The sequence below is a fragment of the Chiloscyllium punctatum genome, chromosome 1 (assembly GCF_047496795.1).
Source record: "Chiloscyllium punctatum isolate Juve2018m chromosome 1, sChiPun1.3, whole genome shotgun sequence".
NCBI classification, from domain to species: domain Eukaryota; kingdom Metazoa; phylum Chordata; class Chondrichthyes; order Orectolobiformes; family Hemiscylliidae; genus Chiloscyllium; species Chiloscyllium punctatum.
Genome location: NC_092739.1, coordinates 48,935,722 through 48,957,436, shown reverse-complemented (window position 1 = coordinate 48,957,436; position 21,715 = coordinate 48,935,722). Strand labels below are relative to the sequence as shown.

At 40.5% G+C, this 21,715-nt stretch overlaps 1 protein-coding gene across 2 annotated transcripts in view; it reads right to left on the bottom strand.

The window, feature by feature from the left end:
• Positions 1-21,715, bottom strand: part of cpeb2 (cytoplasmic polyadenylation element binding protein 2) — a 128,206-nt gene that overhangs the window by 69,870 nt on the left and 36,621 nt on the right. The window lies entirely within an intron of this gene.

The window sequence follows — 21,715 nt, the reverse complement described above, 5'->3', positions numbered from 1 at the left end:
AATAAGTGAGGCAATAAATGCTGGCTAGCCATTCCACATTCCATGAACAAATTAAAAACCAAAAAATGTTGTAGTATGAAAGTGCAACATTTATTTCAAACAAGATTTCCAGTTTCAGCTTATAAATCTAATGAGGAATGGCAAATTAATCTTGGAGGAATGGGGGTGGACAAGTTGTTCAAGGAGAAAGTCAAACTTTGCCCAATACGTTGTAAAATGCCTGTCAGTTTCACTTATACTTTGAGCCAGTACTTGATAATTCAGCACTGGATATCCAACACAATGCCAGAGTCCTTGAGGACATTCGGCAACATTCTACAAGTATTGCAGCCAGTAATTTGTCGCTTTCCTTCCCATTGTATTCCAACTGTATTCAACTTTGTATGACAGGATGGAGTAGAGATCTGCTCCAAGGGCCCAGGTCACTGCCGCCAGTTGCTTGTCAAACTAAAGCTTTTAATAGAAAACATGTTTCAAAACACTTTAACAAAGATGTAATATTTTCTTTAAAAAAGGATACCAAGGTAAAGGAGATACCAGATTGAGTAGCCAAAAGCTTAATAAGGAAGAGGATGGCCATTTTATTTTGTGCTACTGGGTAGCCTGAGGCAATTCAAATTGTTGCAACTTTGGATGAGATCAGTAACTTTCATTTTCAGAAAAAGTTGAAAACCAAAACCCCAGATATTTACTAAAAGATTGAAGCCACAAGATTCCTTGGTTTAAAGCAAAAGAATTGCTCCAAGTCCAGTCAGCAAAGTCTTTCAAAAATTTGCCTCAATGGAGAATTTAAACTCCTACCCTAGCAGTTACCCAACAACAGCGCAGAGCCAAACTGAGTTACACAGGCACAGTTTTATTAAGAACGGTGCATTTCTACAGAATCTCATCTTGATCTAGATGACATAAATCTGATGATGCTTTCAAGTTGACAAAGTAGCTGCAGCCACTATATAATTGCTTAGTCTCAATTTCTGGATCTAGGTTTGGTCTTCAGTTTGCTTGTTTTGTCCCACTAGACTTATTGATTTCTGTGGAACTTGGATTGATCAGTGCAATTTTACATGTTTAATGTAAACACAGTTTCTGTCCTCCCGAAGGTTTGGAATTCCAATCTCTATCATTTTTCATTTTCTTTGAAACTGGGATGGTGAGGTTTTTTTTCGAAGGCTCCTTTTTCCAGGTAGAGGCTATCAAAAAAGAAGTAGCCTCAAAACAATAAATTCCACCACCACTGCTGAGCAAAGTAATGGTAATGACTGAGACACACCAATGCTAATTGGATGGCAGCAGCATGGCTTTGGACTAACATTTACAGTTGGAATGTCCGATCAGAACAGTCAAATCTATTTCGGACAAAAAGCACTAAAGAAGATTTGGCAGCAATGGTAATACCACAGGTGATTGTAGTAAGCAGTCTTCATTATGGTGAGGATTCAGGAGAGTTGCAGGGATACAGACTCTTCCTTTCTGGAATGTCACCTTTTACTTCAATCTCATTCACTTCAAACTTGTAGTTACAGAACACTGATGATGACTATGAGCTAATTAATTATTCATTTAGGATTACTCAATATTTGAAAGTAACATTATCTAAAGGGCATTTTTACTACAGCAATAAAGATATTTCTATTCAGGTATTCAAACAATTAATCTGTGCAACTGAACTTTTGCACAAGATATATTTTAAAAAAAAGGTTAAAATATTTACCAGCTAAAATGACTGAAGGAGGAAATGCAGTTTCCAAAAAAAACCATGTATTTCTATTGGAAAAATATAGCATAAACTTCATGTGGAAATAAATTAGCATGCCTCAGAACATGGTGAGAACATTTGTTAAATGGAGCGTTAAAGTGAAGTTTAGAATGTATTAATAAGGAACTTCCAGTCATGAATGCTATGCCCTTGACCTACACAATTAAAAAACCCCACAGATCAGCTTTTTAATCTTAATTCCTTGGTCACAAGTTCAGTTGAATAAAGCTTTTGAAAGCTGTTACAATAGAATAAAACTTTTTTTGTTCTATTTACCCACAATTCTACAGTGATAGTAATTTTGACTTAATACATTTCAGAACATTAAGCACAAAATATTCTCACTTGCTTTTTAAATATTAACTAAATAGCAATTTTGACCTCATTTACAACTATTTCAAACTAATGTATTTTTTAAACTAACAATTTTAAAGAACTAAAACATCTTCCAACTAATTGTGACCTGCTTCATTGAAGCCAGATCAACTCGGGATGGCCAAATGATAAAGTTACATAAGGCCAGAAAATAGCCAGTATCCAGTCACCAAGTCACCCTTTACTTACATGGAAAGAGCCCTTGACACGGATCTGGCTCCCTCAGAGCCAAGAGGATGCGTGACATTCCTTTTTATCTTGCAGGATTCAGTGAAGACACCATTCATGAAAACAATTTTATTTAATACTTAAACCCCCAGGAAAAGCACCTATGTGGTCAGGCAACCAGTAACAAGCTATGCCCAATAGGGGCAATGTTTATGTGAAAAAATGTAGTGAAGGGAGAGGATAGGGGTTAAACCTAAATAGAGTTGGAGGGAAACATTCATGTTCTATTTTGTCAGCTGGGGCTCCCTGATTGGGGTTGTTAATCCAATTCAATCATGGAATGCATTCTATGAGGTCCACCTGAGTAACCTCACTACGTCCTTCTGAGTCCAAGGACATAGGCTGGTTCTTTTTGTTATAGCCCCTCCTGCAGTGTTTTAACACCAGGTCAGATTCTCCCAAGTCTACCTCCGATACAGGCAGCACATAACACACAGCAGCTCACCTCATGTGTCTGGAGGATCTCTGAAAGAATTCATTCCCTTCTTCAGTCGGCAAAGGCATTGAGGCAGCTACATCTGCCATGTCCATCTCAGATTCAGGGGTATCCTCAACGTTTGGAGAGGAAAGACCCATTGGTTCTGGAACAGTCAGAAAGGCTGTTGAGGAGCCGGGCACATTTTGCTTCCGGTTTGAGAGTTTGCGGCTTTCATATGGTCCACATGCTCGTTCAGGATGGTTTCACCTACCTGAACTTCATAAGTCACTGGACTTGACCATGCCTCTTCCAGAAGCTGGGCCACTCTCATGGCCCCTACACCAAACTTTGCCCCCTTAAGTAAACTGTCTCGCTTAGAGTCTTGTGCCTGAAATTAGCATACACCAGGCCTGCTCAGGTTCAGGAGGATCAGATTTAACTTGGTGTGGAGTTTTTGCCCCATTGGCAACTCTGCTGGAGTTTTCCCTGAAATTACACTAGGGGTGGCCCTGTAAGCAAATAGGAACCAGGACAGTTTAGTATCCAGTGATAAGCCTGGCTTCAAAGTTTGGACTGCTTTTTCTGTCAGACCATTGGGTGATGGACAGTATGGAGCAGTCCTTATTTGACAAATACCACTTGACTTTAGGAAATACTCGAACTTCCTGTTGGCAAACAATTGCCGGTTATCAGTGACTTGCGCTTCCAGAAATTCACGTATTCCAAAAGATGCGTGCAGTTTTTCTATCGTCATCCCACTCTATGACAAATGAACTCTATACATGTCCAGCTGCTTTGAATCAGCAATATAATAACCAAGAGCATTCAGCCCATGAAAAGACCTGTACAGTTGTCATGTAACTGAGCCCAAGGTTTACACAGTCACTCCCATGAATGTGTAGCTGCTGGCAATAATTTTTGTCCTTGTTGGCAAGATGGAAACTGTCCCAGCACAACATGGCTATGTCAGCATCCAATCCTGGCACAAGATAACTTCTCAATGTCTTCATTTTGGAAACTCCTGGATGACACTGGTGGAATTGAGCCAGCACCTGACAACAACCTTTGCTTGATACAATCACTCTTGCTCCCAAAAATAGTATGACATCTTCCACGGTGATCTAGTCTCTCTGGGTCCAAAAAGGCTTAGATTCTGGTTAAGACAGCGCTTTGGTTTCCGCCATCAACGCCAACTCTTTCAGTTTCGCCAGAGCTGGAATTTTCTGCATCCAAAACCTTATATTGTCAGTTGTGACTGGAAGTATCCAGAAAACTTAAAACCATTACCATTCTTCCAGTGGCAGAACACCAAAGGGGTGTATCTGCCAGTGAGAGGTGGCTCGATGCACCTGCATTTGCTACTTGGCATTTCAGATGGTGTTCCAACTTATAATTATACGCACTTCGTATTAGAGCACACTGCTGAATTCTGCCTTAAGCTCTGGGCAGCAGTGCCATGTCCTCTAAGTAGACCTAGCTGGGGTTTATGGTCGGTTATTACAAATGTATACCCGTAAAAGGTACTGGTGGAACTTCCTGACTGCAAAACCTTCCTTCTCTTCCTGGACATATTTATGCTCTGCAATAGCCTACGCTGCTGGGCGTTCCTCTCCATTGAGCTGCCCATGATTTAATACTACCCTGAATACTAAGAGAATACATTGCACATCAATACCTGATCTTCCTCGGGATCATTGTGTCAACTATTGAAAGAATGACTGCCATTTCTTAACTTCCCTCAAGGCTATGGCTTGGCTTGGCTATGTGACCATTGCAAAGGCTTAAGGATTGATGCAAAGGGGCCAGGTTGGAAGCCAGATTATGTGTGAACTTGTCTAATAATTCATCAGCCCAAAGAAAGACCGAAACTCCAGCACAGATGTGGGAGCACAGGCACCTTTGATTGCCCTCAATTTATCTTCTAATATGTAACCTGGTCTTGTCGATTCTGTAGACCAAATAGGTCACCTGGAGCACATATTTCCCTAAGCGGTACACCCACCTGGGAGAAAAGTTTAAGGACTATGTCCAAGTTCTCTTTATTTGTCTTCCCTGTTATAAAGCATGTCATCTAAATAAGTGGCAACCTGAGGTAACTTTGTAAAATGTTCTAAATTGCATTTGCTGACAATAATCCAAATGGCAGTTTCATACTGGTGCAAACCCTTCTGGGTATTAATTGTAGCATACTTCTGGGAATCGTCATCTAACCACAATTCCAAGTACCCATGGTCATGCTCAACTTTGTTAAGGACAGCCCTCCCTGCCGACTTTGCGCATAAATCCTGAGGGATTGGGTATTTATCCAGCTGTGAAATATGGTTTACCCATTGTTTAAAGCCCCCACAAAAGGTTAAGTGACCCATTGGGCTTCATAAATTGGCACAAATGCTGCCCATTTCACAAATTGGATTGGTTTGATTTGATGATTCCTTTGCTGTTCAGACATCTGACTCCTGCCACTACTTTTGCATACAAGCCAAATGGCACTGGACAGGCCTTGCAGATTTGCAGAATTGCTTCCTGCTCAACATGCAAGGTAGTCTTATCTCCTATGATAGTCCCTAGACCTTCCTGAAAACCACCTCCGTATTAATTAAGACTTCAATCAGACAGCCATTTTCTAATCAAAAAATGGTGAGCCAATCTAGGTGAATCTTTCTCAACCAATTTTGCTCCATCAAGTTTGAGCATGAACTTTTTACTGCAAATCAATGGTAACTGAACCAGCCACTTCTCATGAGACTGGAACCAAAGTTACACCCTTAACCAGAAACCTTTACAGATTAAAGATTCTCAGTCTAGCCAAGGTCTTGCACAAACTTAAGGGTTGGAGCCCAGGGTAAGTTTTGTGAAAGACTAGTTCTGCTATTACTCAAAAGGTCACCCTGGTATCGACCTCCATTAGACCATTTAACTAGACATTTGTTTTGATTGGTTCTAATGTGGAGGTTGCTAAGCAATTTAACTGTTCCAAACTAGATGTAGGTGGATTTTCCAGGGTGTGCACTCTCCTGCATACCAGCCTATGAGTTCTTACTCAATTTAGGTCTCGTGGGAGTCTTTTGCTGTCTTTAGTCTGCATAATAGCAGCAACTACAATGGCTTGGATCCTAAAGGAAATGTTAACTCTTCAGCTGAGGCTTGGCTTTGTTCTAGTGGTTTTGCTATGGGCCGACCAAGAGTCCCTCTGTTCAGGCTGTGTCCTGAGTGAGGCTATGCAATTGCCTTTACTCAGGTGGTGTTCCACAAGCTCAGTTGGACTGGTGAGGGTGTCCACTTCCTTTCGAATACCCTGTAACTCATATGCTCCACTTGCCACATTTTCCAATGATAAAGACAATTGTAGTGCCTGTTTAAAGTCCAGCTAGGCTTCCGTTAATTGGCACTTTTGCATGGTTACATCATTAATTCCATATACCAAATGGTGTCTCAGCATCTCATGAAAGGATAAACCAAAGTCACATGCCTCTCCTAGTCCAAAATCCCAACACAGATTCCCCTGGTTCTCCAATTGCCAAGTAAAACCAATAGCATCTCAGAATTAGAGGCAACTTCAAATTACAATATTCTTTAATTAAATTGCAGTTCTTGAAAGGCTTTATTATCTGTTGCCTCAGGCAAAGTCAGACTCCCAATAACCAAAAAACCTGTGGGTTCACAAGCTATGAGAATTACTCCTTGATTTTCATCTGCCAAAATGTCATTCACCCAGAAAAAAGTAATGCAGTCTTCCCACATCTTGGGCCCAATTTTCAACAGCAGGATTGAACAAGCCAAGCTTCCCAAGTCACGCAGAGTGCCAGAAACGCTTACCCCAATTCAAAGACGACTGTTGTGAGCAAATTTCTTCAGGAGTGTGCTTTTCTTTTAATGCCACTGAAATAACTCCAGAGGCTAGTATCCCATCAGCAAGTCACCCTTTTACATGTTGAGAGTCCTTCACACTTATCCAGCTCCCTCAGACCTAAGAGGTGACACTCCTGTTCTTATCAATCATCCAGGGCTCCTTGATCAGATCTGATTAACAGCATCAATCAGGGAACTCATTCAAAGAGGTCCACCTAGTTGACCTCATCAAAAACACTAAGGTCAAAAATAATACATTGAATTAAAGCAAATGGGATTATGGCTCATTTGGATTTGGTTTCCAGCTTCTATCACATTTTACAGTTAACAAAATTCCAAAGTACCCACTTTGTTACTGAAAATAACTCAATCTTTGTTTGGAAGCAGCAAATTAAAAGTAACATTTACTGAATCAGTTTTTTAAATTCCTGCCAAATCTTCAGATTGTTGAAGATCAAAACAAGGTTTCCCAGTGCGATAAAATAGTTAAACAAAATGCCCAGCACTGCTTAATGTAAAATTTGATGATTGTGACAAGTTTTGCAAAATACACGAACCTTCATTTATCCACCTTCCATCTTACACAATTGAATTTTAATAGAGCAAAGCCTTGCTTAAGATGTTGTCTCATTGGTACTGAGACTGTACTCAATCTCAATTTAACCTCAGCCAAACAAAGAGCATATTTAGTATTGATAGTTATTCCATATTTCAAAATGTGTTAGTCATCATTCCCTTATCTATAGTAGAGAAACATCATGAAGATATTGGGAAGAAAATTTCCATTATCAAGTTTAATGCAGGTTCCACAGCATGCACATATCTCTATGAAAATGCATATCTACATACAAAATTGGAACAGAAGTTGACCATTTAGCCCCTCCGGTCTGCTTGAGCCATTCAAAAAGATCACAACTGAACTGTTGTGCTTCCAGTTTCCACATTCCCATTTACCCCCAAGAACCTTTGATTCCTTGGCCTAACAAGCATCAATTTACCACTGCCTTAACTATTGAATGATCCTACTTCCACCATATTCCAAGGTGGAGTTTCAAAGTTTCACAACACTTCTTTTAAAAAACAACTTCTGTCCTACAAAGGGCAATTCCCAATTTTAAAACAATACCCCTAGTCTTGGACACTCCAGGAAAAATCCTTTCCATGTTCACTTACACACTTAAAGTTACCCTTTATTTTTCAAACCCCCATTAGGAGCAGGTCCTGCCGGCCCAATCTATCCCCCCCAAAAACCCTCTCATTCCATTCATTTCTGCCAGCAAGCCAACCTTCTATCCATGTTAATATGTTATTCCCCACACCATGAACTTTTATTTCCAGCAACATTGTTTGACATGGCACTCTCAGATGCCTTCAGGAATCCAAGTACAGTGACAGGCTCACCTTTATCTCCAGTACATGTTACTTCTCCAAAGAACTCATAAGTTTGTTAAACTTGATGCACACTTAATGAAAATAAGACGACAATGCTATCTCTCTTCAATACTTTAAGGTTTTCTAGTTGCCAGCTATAATCTCTTCAATGACCGTTTCTAATACCTCCCCCACAAAAATGCCAAGTTAACTGGTCTATAGTGTCCTGTTTTCTGCCTTTTCTACACCTCAACTCTTGAATAGAGGAATAATAGGAATGCGAACAATAAATGTTGTCAGCAAACTGAAGATCACTTTTCACGATACATTATTAATTGAACAGTTTAAATGTTGCAATACAGAGTTGCTGGTAATTGCACTTCCCAATATCTTTACTGTCATTAGCTAGGACAGACATGAAATATACTAAGGAGCAATTAATATTAGAAAATCAAAGGAGCCTCAACGCTGGATACAGATTTTTCACAGAATTTACAAATAACGTGTAGTTGGTTTCAGTTAACCAGATATTTGACCCCGTCCTTTTCTCAAGTATTTCTACAACTGCTTTCATATAAATTGTTTTGTGTATTACATATTTTAGATGCTCATAACCAGCAATAAATGGAAGTGTTGAATCCAAACTGGTTCATCACAATGAAACACTAAGTGGACAAACGAAGGATACAGACTCAACATTCCAAAGGATTTTGCTCTCAACCATATGTTACACAAAATAAAAGATGTTTCAACTTTCTACTTAAAGTTAACTTGTAAACAAATTCTTATTGGAAGAATAAGAGCTTTATATGCTTTGTAAGTGACTTCTGCCAAGGAAAGCAAAACAGCCTTTGAAATACTAACCTTACTGCCACTTTATCACCAGGAAACTGAAGAATGGGCCTTACTTCATTTTCTTTCATGCGAAGAGTGTCACTAGAAAGGCCAGAATTCATTGCCCATTCCTAGTTGCTGTCAAGCAGATGGTGAACGTGGTGAGGTATACTGACAGTACAACAGGGATGGGTGTGCCATTTTAATATCTGTAGCAATTGGGTATAACTGCATGATTTGCTAGGCTGTTAAAGTCAACGTCTTAAATTACATGTAGGTCAGGCTAAGCAGATCTCTTGCTCTAACAGAGAAAATACTAGATTACTCCTCAAATTTGAAACCAAAACATATGTAAATTGGAGGTGGTCATATGGCTCCTCAAGCTTGTTCAGTTGCTTTGTGTCACATCATTGGTTTTAACCTCAATTTCACTTACCTGTCCTCATTTCTCTTGATTCAAGTCAAAGAATCTCAATCTTGAATACATTCAAGGGCACCTTTAACCCTCTGGGATACAGAATTTCAAGGAATCACAAAAAGCTAGCATCCTAGTTCAAATGAACGAATAGAAATAGGGAAAGCAAACTGAATGCTGGCCTTTATTTCAAAAGGTGACTAAAAATAAACAGGTCTTGCTAAAGCTATACACTAGTCAGAACACACCTCAAAAACTGAAGAGTTTTTGGTGCCCTAAGGAATGATACTGGCCATTAAGACAGACCAGAAAAGATTCACTAGGTTGATCCCAGGTGTGGAGGAATTTCAGTTTAGAAGAATGAGAGGAGACCTTACTGAAACATGTTAGAGATCTTTCTGTGGCCTCAACGGTAGATGCTGAGAGATAGCTTCCTTTTGTGGGAGAGTCTAGGACCAGAGGGAATAGTCTCAGAGTAAGAAGTCACCCATTTAAGACAACAATGAAGAATTTTTTCTGAGGGCGATGAAACTGTGGAACTTTTTTTTTTAAAAATGCAGAGGGCTATCAAGACTGGATTGTAAACTATAAGCAAGGCTGAAATAAGCAGGTTTGTAATCATTAAAAGAATGCAGGTTAATAGAGATAAGGCATGAAAATGGAGTGGAGGATTATCAGACTCAAATGGAGCAACTGGCCTATTTCTATTAATGCGCCTTATGGAAGCATTATTATTTCAATAAAGAAATTTCTTATTCCTTTCCTAAATAATCAACCTCTATTGTGACACTGTCACCCCAGTTTTAAAGAACTGGATATTCTCAGTATCCCTGAAAAGGTCAACCTGTTGACTTGTGGAATACTTTATATTGACTAACCAAAAATCACAGAGGCTCATTTGGGAAGCACCACCACCAAGAGACTTCCTCAGGATCGTGTGGAGTAGTAGTCAAGGTGCTACAAAGAGCACATAAACCTCCAAACAACCATCTAGTTAATCTTTCAAGCACCACCTGCCCCACGAGGCATTGTGTGCAGATTATGAATTGGTCTTTGCCATCTCAGAACCATCAGACATGAGTGTAAACAAGTCATCCTTGATCCCAAGATACTAAAAAGATAAGAATAAACACCATAAAAAACAACACAAAATGGGTATGTTTTTAGAAGAATGAAACTGATACACAAGTTATTTACCACTTCAAGCTGTGGCAGACATTGACAGGAACTAACCAGCAACTAATCCTTGTTTTCTAAAAGAAAATCACATTTTAAATGAAAAGACAATATCTTTTATAGCTTGCATTTTTTGAAGTCCATTTTCTTGCAAATATATCCCTGCAAATCCAATAGTTCCTGACAAAATCTCCACATGTTAAATGTACATTAACTGAAATGTACAAGTACATTTCCTCCTTTTTGTACCTCAAAATCAAATTGTACAAAGTTGCTATCTGTTATAGTATCGCTGGTCTCCCCATCTACTAAACTTCACTCAAACAGTCAACCAAATACTGACTTCTGCAATGCTTTCCTTACCTCGTCAAATGTCAAGTTTATTTTTTGTTTAAAAGCCAATTACTATGCACTTCTAGATTCCCCTCATCCACAAGTCTTCACTCTGGATTTTTCTTAAACCTTGGTTTTGCGACACCTCCCTCACCTTAGAAAGCATCCTCGAAATCTATTTCATTAACAAAACTTTAGGTCACCACCTTAAATTCCGTTAGTTAACTGAGGACTTTCACACTTCCCCCAATTCAAACATACACTGAAAATCTGTAAAAAAAAACAGGCACACTATGGGCAGACTTTCACCAGAACTCTGCAAGCAGGCTGGGTGCTGAAGGCACCAGTACATTTCTTTCCATAATGAATATTGAACATTATAGATTCCTTCTGGGCTTGTTTCCCAACATTGTGAATGAATGCAGTTGGCTTGGTCCAAGGAGGCAGGCAATCAATCTGCATAAGTAAAGACTCTACATACTATTTTAGAGACCTACTGGTATTTTTCTCAAGACACTAAACTCCATGTTAGCAGACAACTGGCTTAATGGTCTCCCTTCAAAAGGCTAGTTTTGAGAAGCAGCAGCTGAGTCCAGACAAGGATGACAGTAATATGGCTCCCTACCCCATCACCAGAGGGGTTTCCATTCTAATTCCCAACTCAGTGAATGTATAATTTTCTTTGGCTCAAAATTTCTTGCCTGCCTTATAGACATCACTACCCTAGAGACCTAGCTGATGTTTCAGAGATTCAAGCAGTCTGATGGGTTAGTAGCATTAGAAGCTGGCCTTAATTGCACACCAGGTCTGCAAAGTGGCCAGTTAGGAAACTGCTTGCAGTAAAAATCATAAACTGGTCCTGCTTCTGGAGTGCAGGCTCAGGATCCATTTTCCACCCTCAAAAGGATGACCAAGCAAGAGGTAAAACTCAGGCCGAAAAACAATTTATACAGGAGATAAAAATACAAAACATAGGCCCTGATAGTGAGGGACTTGGGGAGGGAAAAATAAAAGCAAGTAAGCCCCCTTACTATCCTCGTCCAATTTGTGAATCTTTCCATTTTACTTAAGGGCACTTGTCGCACAGTGATAGTGCCCCACCTTCAAGCCAGGGGGCCTGGGTTCAAATCCTACTTGCTCCAGAGATGTAGCATAACATCTCTAAACAGGCTGAATAGAAAATACCTAGAGAGGGACCACTCGAAGCAAGGCCCTTGTTGATACAGTTTTGCGGTCAACTACTTTAGTAAAACAGGCCTTCATGATGTTTTAATGGCTCCAAGCTAAGGAGAAAAAGGCCTTGCAGGCACCAAACGAGCAGAAAATGTTTTTTTCTTAAACTCCGAAAGAAACCAGTGGAACCAATTACTTCATTTATACCTGCTTTAGCAATTTTCCCTTTAAATGGTTAAACGGGCAGAGAGGACTTTCCATTAACAATGCCTGTTGCAAACAAAAACAGATATTCTCTTTGGCTCAGCCATATCGTACCTTTATCAAGCACACCAAAGGGGATAAAAGTTTACAGATTTAAAGTAATGTTAAAGACAATTTAGCTTTCATTGCACAGGATAATTATTGGTATTTTGGAACTTAATTCTATTTGACCTTACAAAATACAAATAATCAAATCCATCACAAATGACACCCTGAACTGAAAACATTTCAACTGGTCAGAAATATTTAGCTTTAATTATCAACCAAGCATTCCTAAAATGACAAAGTTACAGCAACTAATTTATGGTCACGGCTAAACACCTGCACATACTGCATTCTATAGTAATATTGTATGGCAATTATTATGCCTTATCATCGATGAACATAGGCGATCTTCATTATTAGAACATAAAAGAGCAGCAACAAGGTGACCAAGTAGTTAGTAGACTGCACAATAATTTTAGAAGAAAATGATCCATTTTCAGCAGACAAAGCTATACAAAAACCGTCCAAAGCTGCACACAAAGTGATACCTGATCACTAAAACTGGTTAAATTAAAAACACAAGATTTCATATTTTCCAATGCTTTACCAAAGAAAAAGAGCCCATTTTCCATAGTGACAAAGAACCAGCTTGGGATTTCATGGAATATTCAACCTAGGCCAATTTTAACCTTCCAACATTCCAGTCAGCGTCTTTCTCAAACCTTTTTAAGTGTAATTAACCTGTTTACAGATGTTATGACATACCTCTGGAGGAGACAGGACTTGAACACAGACCTCCTGGTTCAGAGTAGGAACACTATACCTACACCACAACAGCCCTCCCAAATCTAATTTTTAAAAAATTTAATCTGTTTTTTTCTAAGCAACTTGTTCAATGATGTTATTACACACCAGAACTGTACCCAGGCCTCCCGGGCATGGAGTAGGGACCCTGCCACTGCACCCCAAGGAGCTACCCCATCAAAATCATTTTTATACAAGTTAGTCAATACAATCATCTGCCTTTGATACAGTTTATTCCACACATTCATCATGAGGCTGATAATGGATCAGGACTTCCAGAACCAAATAAAGTAATTAGGCAACTGCTTTAATATTTAAGTTTTGCAGTGTATTCACTGGAAATATCCTCTAATGAATAAGTGAATAATCAGCTTCTCAAAACTTAGAACTCAAGTTCTTTGTGCAAAGCCTCAAAACATTTGATTTGCCAAATTTATACACAATACTTCAACCGTAGTCTGATCATGAAATATAAAATTAGAAATAGCTTATTTGATCAAAAGCCAGGTGTACCCAGTACTATGTTATATTAGTTCAATGCTTTTAAATGAATGAACAATAATCATGCATAACCCTTTGCACCAACACAAATCTATCCTCATTCTGCACTGGTTTAGTGCACGAATGCACATTTAATAATAATAAGCCATAACTGAAAATTCTGTAGCCCATTTAGTTTAACCAGACTCCTGTTGATTTCTAATAACTACCAGTATATGCTGCCATTTAGCTTTGACCCACCAACAAATTTTAGATAATTAGCAAGAATTTCTTGTAGCAGTATACTGCACTAGTACTGTAATCCAGAACCCCATATTAATGCTCGGTGGACATGGGTTTGAATCCCAACATGGCAGCTGGTGGAATTTTTTCAAAAGCTGCAACACAAAAATCAGGAAGTTCGAAGGGTCACGGAACCCAAACCTTTAACACTGCATTCTCTCCATAGATACTACCTCACCTGTGAGTTTTTCCAGCAATTTGAGCTGGTGGAATTTGACCAATTCAATAAAAATCTGTATACAAAGCTAATCTGCAGTGTCATATGGCTGACTAGAGAGTATCTGATTTAGATGTTAGGTAAAAGTGCTTTTGTGGCACTGTGGTAGTGTTAAGCTCCAAGTGTGCCCAAGATCTGCCACAAAGATTTAAGCAAAATACTTACAAAATAATCTAATACCAACTATGTAACCACTGCTGATTGGCATAAATACCCATCTTGTTCACTTACGTTCATCCTTTAGGGAAGAAAATCTGGCATTCTTACCTGGTCTGGCCTACATGTGACTTCAGACAGACAGCAATGTAGTTGACTCTTACCTGCCCTCTGGCCAACTAGGGAGGAGTAAACAATTGCAGTTCTAACCAAGTGCCACCGACATTCCATGAAAAAAAAATGTCAACAGGAAACTTTTTGGCTAATCAGAGACAGCATCATAGTTTGTTGCACAAACTAAAAAAATCCAGATTTAACTTACTTTATGCTGATTGAGGCCAAGAGAGCACTAGGACAAATAATTGGCCAATGTCACCAAAGTGGAGAATGACCAGGCAAAAATCAGTTGCCTGATTACTATTCAGAGAACATACCAACCTATAAAGTATAAACAAGATTCAGTGGGAGATTGTCAAACACATCATAGGTTTGTGTACAATTAAGTGCCGGCGAGGCAGACTTGGAAAGTTATCAGTAATGGGGAACTATCCTTTAGCACCAGCAAGTACATTGTATGAATGGAAGAAAAAGTTGTGGAGGTGAAAAGAAACGAACGAGGGGAAATCACATAGGAGACAGGCAACACAAATTTCATAGATTGTAACATTCCTGGATAAATGGGATTTCCCGTGAAATTGACACCATAGAGAATAGAACATAGAACAGTACAGCACAGAACAGGCCCTTCAGCCCACAATGTTGTACCAAGCATTGATCCTCATGTAGGGTAAACCTAATGTACGAACCCTCAAATTTCTGTGACCACATGTATGTCCAGCAGTCTCTTAAATATCCCCAATGACTTCACTTCCACAGCTGATGCTGGCAACGCATTCCATGCTCTCTCAACTCTTTGCGTAAAGAACCCACCTGACATCCCCTTTATACTTTCCGCCAAACAGCTTAAAACTATGACCAGTGTTAACAATTTCTGCCCTGGGAAAAAGTCTCTGGCTACCAACTCTATCTATGCCTCTCATTATCTTGCATACCTCAATTAGGTCCACTCTCTTCCTTCTTTTTTCCAAATGAAAAAAGTCCAAGCTCAGTCAACCTCTCTTCGTAAGAGAAGCCCTCCAGTCCAGGCAGCATCCTGAGGGCGGCACGGTGGCACAGTGGTTAGCACTGCTGCCTCACAGCGCCAGAGACCCGGGTTCAATTCCCGCCTCAGGCGACTCTCTGTGTGGAGTTTGCACATTCTCCCCATGTCTGCGTGGGTTTCCTCCGGGTGCTCCGGTTTCCTCCCACACTCCAAAGATGTGCAGGTCAGGTGAATTGGCCATGCTAAATTGCCCGTAGTGTTAGGTAAGGGGTAGGTGTAGGGGTATGGGTGGGTTGCGCTTCGGCGGGGCGGTGTGGACTTGTTGGGCCAAAGGGCCTGTTTCCACACTAAGTAATCTAATCTAATCTAAAAAAAATCTAATCTAAACCTCCTCTGAATCCTCTCCAAAGCATCTACATCTTTCCTATAATAGGGCAACCAGACCTGGACATGGTTTTCCAAGTGCGGTTCAAGAGCTGCAACAAGATCTCACGGCTCTTAAACTCAACCCCCTGTTAATGAAAGCCAAAACACCAATATGCTTTCTTAACAACCCTGTCCACTTGGGTGGCAATTTTCAGGGATCTCTGTACCTGCACACCAAGATCCCGCTGTTCCTCCATACTGCCAAGAATCCTGTACTCAACTTTTAAGTTCAACCTTCCAAAATGCATCGCTTCACATTTATCCAGGTTGAACTCCATCTGCCACCTCTCAGCCCATCTCTGCATCCTGTCAATGTCATGCTGCAGCCTACAACAGTCCTCTATACTGTCAACGATACCTTCAACCTTTGTGTCATCTGCAAACTTGCTAACCCATCCTTCAATCTCCTCATCCAAGTCATTAATAAAAATTACAAAGAGCAGAGGCCCAAGAACAGAGCCATGTGGAACACCACTCACCACTGACTTCCACGCAGAATACTTTCCTTCCACTACCACTCGCTGTCTTCTGCTGACCAGCCAATTCTGTATCCAGACAGCCTAATTTCCCTGTATCCCATTCCTCCTGACCTTCTGAACGAGCCTACCATGAGGAACCTTATCAATTGCCTTGCTGAAGTCCATACACACCACATCTACCGCTCGACCCTCATCAACTTTTTAGTAACATTCTCAAAGAACTCCATAAGATTTGTGAGGCATGACCTACCCCTCACAAAGCTGTGCTGATTGCATTAATCAAGCCATGCTCTTCCAGATGGTCATAAATCCTATCCCTCAGAATCCTTTCTAACACCTTGCAGAGGTCAGACGCGAGACTGACTGGTCTGTAATTGCCGGGGATTTCCCCATTTCCTTTCTTGAAGGGAGGAATTACATTTGCCTCCCTCCAGTCCTCAGGTAGGACTCCAGTGGACAACGAGGATGCAAAGATCTTCGCAAGCGGCAAAGCAATCACATTTCTCGCTTCCCAAAGCAGAAGACAAATCTGATCTGGCCCTGGCAACTTGTCAATCTTAATGTTTGTCAAAATTTTCAGCACATCAGCTTCCTCTATCTCTATCCATTCCAGCATGCTTACCTGCTCCTCAAATGGTTTCATTCGCTACAAGGTCCTTTTCTTTAGTAAAGACAGAAGCAAAAAACTTATTTAGGGCTTCCCCTACCTCCTCAGACACTATACACAAGTTCCCTATACTATCCCTGATCGGCCCTGCTCTTTGATCATTCTCTTATTCCTCACATACATGTAAAATGCCATTGGATTCTCCCTAATCCTTCCGGCCAAGCCTTTTTCATGCCCCTCCTGGCTCTCCTCAGACCATTTTTGAGCTCCTTCCTCGCCTGCCTGTAATCCTCTAGAGCTGAGCAAGACCCTTGCTTCCTTCACCTTCCGTAAGCTGCCTTCTTTCTTTTGACGAGAAGCTCCTCCGCTCACGTTATCCAAGGTTCCTTTATCTTCCCCATTCTTGGCTCTCTCAGAGGAACACGTTTATGCATCACTCGCAACAACTGTTCCTTAAACTGTCTCCACATGTCTATAGTGCCCTTTCCATGCTTCCCAATTCACGTCTGATAGCATCATAGTTTCCTTTTCCCTAATTAAATATCCTCCCATTGTGTCTGCTTCTCTCCTTCTCCATAGCTATGTAGAATGTGAGGCAGTTGTGGTCACTATCACCAAAATGCTCTCCCACCGCAAGATCTGACACCTGCCCCGGCTCATTGCCGAGCACCAAATCCAAAATGGCCTCTCCCCTCGTTGGCCTGCCAATGTACTGAGTTAGGAAACCCTTCTGAATGCACCTTACAGAGACAGCTCCTTCCAAACCATCTGCTCGAAGGAGGTTCCAATCAATATTGGGAAAGTTAAAGTCACCCATTACAACAACTCTACTACATTCACACTTTTCCAAAATCTGCCGACCTATGCTTTCTTCAATCTCCCTGCTGCTATTGGTGGGACTGTAGTAAACCTCTAATGAGGTGACTGCTCCCTTACTGTTCCTAATTTCCACCCATACTGACTCAACAGCAGACCTGCCTCGGCAATGGTAACTTCTGTAGCTGTGATACCCTCTCCCGATTAGCAGTGCTGCACCCCTCTTTCTTCTCCCCCCCCCCCATTCTTTTTAAATGTTCTAAACTCTGGAACATCCAGCAACCGTTCCTGACCCTGAGAAACCCACGTCTCTTATGACCACATCGTCATCATAGCACCAGGTACTGATCCATGCTCTAAGCTCATCACTATTATTCCTGATACTCCTTGCATTAAAGCAAACACACTTTGACCGATCCCTTGATTCTCTCCCAGGAAATTCCTTCCCACTGGCTGTGCTCTCTCTTGCTATTGCCTCATCTCCATCAAATCTCACCACCGGTATATAGCTCAGGTTCCCACCACCCCCGCCATTCTAGTTTAAACCCTCCTGAACCACTCGAGCAAACCTTCCACCCAGGACATTGGTCCCCTTCCAGTTCAGGTGCAACCCGTCCTTCTTGTACAGATCCCACCTTCCCCAGAAGGCATCCCAATTATCTACATATCTGAAGCCCTACCTCCTACACCAGCTTCGCAACCACGTGTTAAACTGCGCCCGCTCCCTGTTCCTCGCCTCGCTATCTCCTGGCACCGGTAGTAAACCCAGAGAACACTACTCTGATCGTCCTGCTCTGCAGCTTCCACCCTAAGTCCCTGAAATCATTTCTTATATCCTCGATCCTTTTCCTGGCTATATCATTGATGCCAATATGTAACATGATTTCTGGCTGTTCACCCTCCCCTTTCAGAATCTTATACACCCATTTGGAGACGTCCCAGATCCTGGCACCAGGGAGACAACATACCTTCTGGGAATCCCAATCCTGACCACAAAATCTCCTGTCAATTCTCCAAACAATTGAGGCTCCTACCATTAGCACTTTTCTATTCTGCTCCCGTCCCTTCTGGGCCAGTGTCAGGCTCAGTGCTGAGAACTGACCACTATGGCTTTCCTCTGGTAGGTCATCTGACTGAAAGCACCGTCGTTGAGGTTAAGAGTTCAAATGGACTGATTGGAGAAATACCTCAACAACACAGTTTCCAATACAGTGTAAAGTGGAAGCACTAAATAAAAACACTTGTTATTTATACATGAATAAGGGAGTCCTTTCCATTTCCTTCATCCTTTCAAAAAATCTAAGAATAATTTACATGAACTGCTTCTGGAATCCAAGAGCTGTTATCTACTTGCTTTATCTTGTCAATTACTTTTTCAAAACACTGGTCAACAGATTAATGATGAATAACTTCATGCGTTCTTAAACGGTGTCACAATGTTTTGGATTCACATTATGTAAAATGGTCAAATGCAATTTCCTCTTGACTTAGCCAATCATTTATTCTTTTTTGGGTAATTACATAACTGACCGTCATTGATAAAATTTCTACTTTTGGCTAGAAGGCATCTTATAATGCAATTTATAACTTATTAAAACAGATTCACCATTCAATTAAGCCTAACCTGGAATTTATTTTTCCTGCTGAATATTGAATAAAAGATAAGATAGGAACTGGGCTACAGTGTATTATGGTCTCCTAGACTTGCGTCATTGCCCTGGAAATGTGAAATTTACAATTTTATATCACTGTTATTGGTTCAGGGAGTCTGTCTCCCAAGAGAGATGATATGGAGTCAGATGTACAGCATGGAAGGAGACCCTTCGCTCCAACTCGACCATGCCGACCAGACCTCCTAAATTAATCTAATTCCATTTCCCTGCACCTGGTTCATATTCCTGTAAACCCTTCCTATTCGGATACCTTTGAAATGTTTAATTGTACTAGCCGCCATCACTTCCTCTGGCAGCGTATTTCATACATGCACTACCCCCTGCATGAAAACGTTACCCCCTCGGCATGACTATTACTGAATAGGCTTGGGGGACCAGGGCAATGGTGGTCATGAATCTAAGCTGGTTTTTATTTTAATTCACTCATGGAATGTGGGCATCGCTGGCTGGTTAGCATTTATTGTCCATCTGTCGCTGCACGAGAAGGTGGTGGTGAGCTGCTCTTGAACTGCTGCAGTCCAAATGCCACAGATTGACACAATGCACTTCAGGAATTTCAGGACTGCAGATCTTGCTGCATTTGAACATGAATGATCCAGAATCCAAGGAATCACAAATGGTGAGGTGATATTGTGCAATCATTGAAAATCCCCACTTCTGACCTGTATTAGTAGATTGGTTTCTTTAATCATCTTGACGAGAATGCAAATAAGTCAGACTAAATTTGGTCATTCATCTTGAGAGATGGAATATAAAAGCAGCATAGTGCTTTGAGACTTTATAAAGTCTCTAGTTAGACCTCATTTAGAATACTTGGCCAGTTTTGGGCCCCACACCTCAGGAAGGACATACTGGCACTGGAGCATATTCAGTGGAGATTCACACAGATGCTCCCTGGAATGGTAGGCCTAACATACGATGAATGGTTGAGGATCTTGGGATTGTATTCATTAGAATTTACAAGGTTGAGGGAGATTGAGGGGAGTTCTAATAGAAAATTATAAGATAATGCATGGCTTAGAAAGGGTGGATACTGGGAAGTTAGGCAGGGAAACTAGAACCAGTGGGCACAGCCTTAGAATTAGAGTGGGTCAATTTAGAATGGAAAATGAGGAGACATTTCTTCAGCCAGCGTGTGGGTGAGCCTGTGGAATTCACTGCCATGGAGTGCAGGGAAGCCAGGATGTTAAATGTCTTCAAGACGGAGATTGATAAATTCTTGATCTCGCAAGGGAGAGTGCGGGTAAGTGGAGCTGAAATGCCCATCAGCCATGATTAAATGGCAGAGTGGATTCAAAGGGCCGAATGGTCTTACTTCCACGCCTATGTCTCATGGACAAAATAATTTAATATCTTTATATCTTGATATTTATGCAAGGCAGTGTTACTGCTAGAATATCACTGGAAAAGAATCCCAGAAGCCATGCCTAACATGCTGGGGACATGGGTCTGAATGCCACTATTGCAGATAGTAAAATTGGAATTCAATTAAAACAATTCAAAGTTACATGGCCATCATAACCGCTGTTAATTTTCGCAGATTCACTAAATGTTCTGTAGGGAAGGAAATTAGTTATTCTGACCTATACATGACTCCAGACCCACAGCAATGTGATTGTACTCTAACGGCTCTAAAAGGGCCTCTGCTCAGGAATAATTAGGGACTGGCAATAAATGCACACACTCCTGAACAATTATTTTAAAAAAACTGATCAAGAAAATGTATCAGCTTACTCTAACTCTATGAACCTTTCTGGCTTTCAGTATTCCATTTAGTTAGTTTATGGCACCAAGAGGGATTAAAACATTTTTTAAACTATTAACAACCTTTCATTTAATTTTCAATAAGACATATCAATCTACTTTATTTAAAAGAAATTTCTAGCATAATCCCTCCCCAATGGCATACATACCAATAGGAGGCCTCTAATTTACTCCCACCAATATTTTCTGACCCTGTTTTACTTAAGATTAAGTAGAGTCAGTGTGGATGGAAATTGAGTCAAAATGCTTTTATGGGAATGTTGAATAAGTATCTGAAGGAGAAAGGAATTGGAAAATAAATCGAGGGGAATCACATGCAGAATAAGACACTGACTTAGACAGACTAGATCAACTGGCCTTGCTCGATGTTGCAAACTTCCATGCAATTCAGCTTATTTAGGTTATTTTTCATCTTTTGCCTAATCCACTAATCTCAGTCTGATCTTGCTTTATGCTCTTCATACCAAAGAAGAGCAATCACATTGCACACACTTTTTCCTCATTAAGCAAAATAATTTTTTAAATTCTAAATTTGTTTTGTTATTGCTTTCCTCGACACGAAGTCATTCTTTCTGCTTCTGATTGTCCAAGATCACACTTTTGCACAGTTGCACATGTGCATCATTTTACTTTTAATTTTCCTAATATTAGGTTCAAATTAGTATATAAATGCTAGGAAAACAAAGTGTTAGATCTTTTGTTATAAGGATG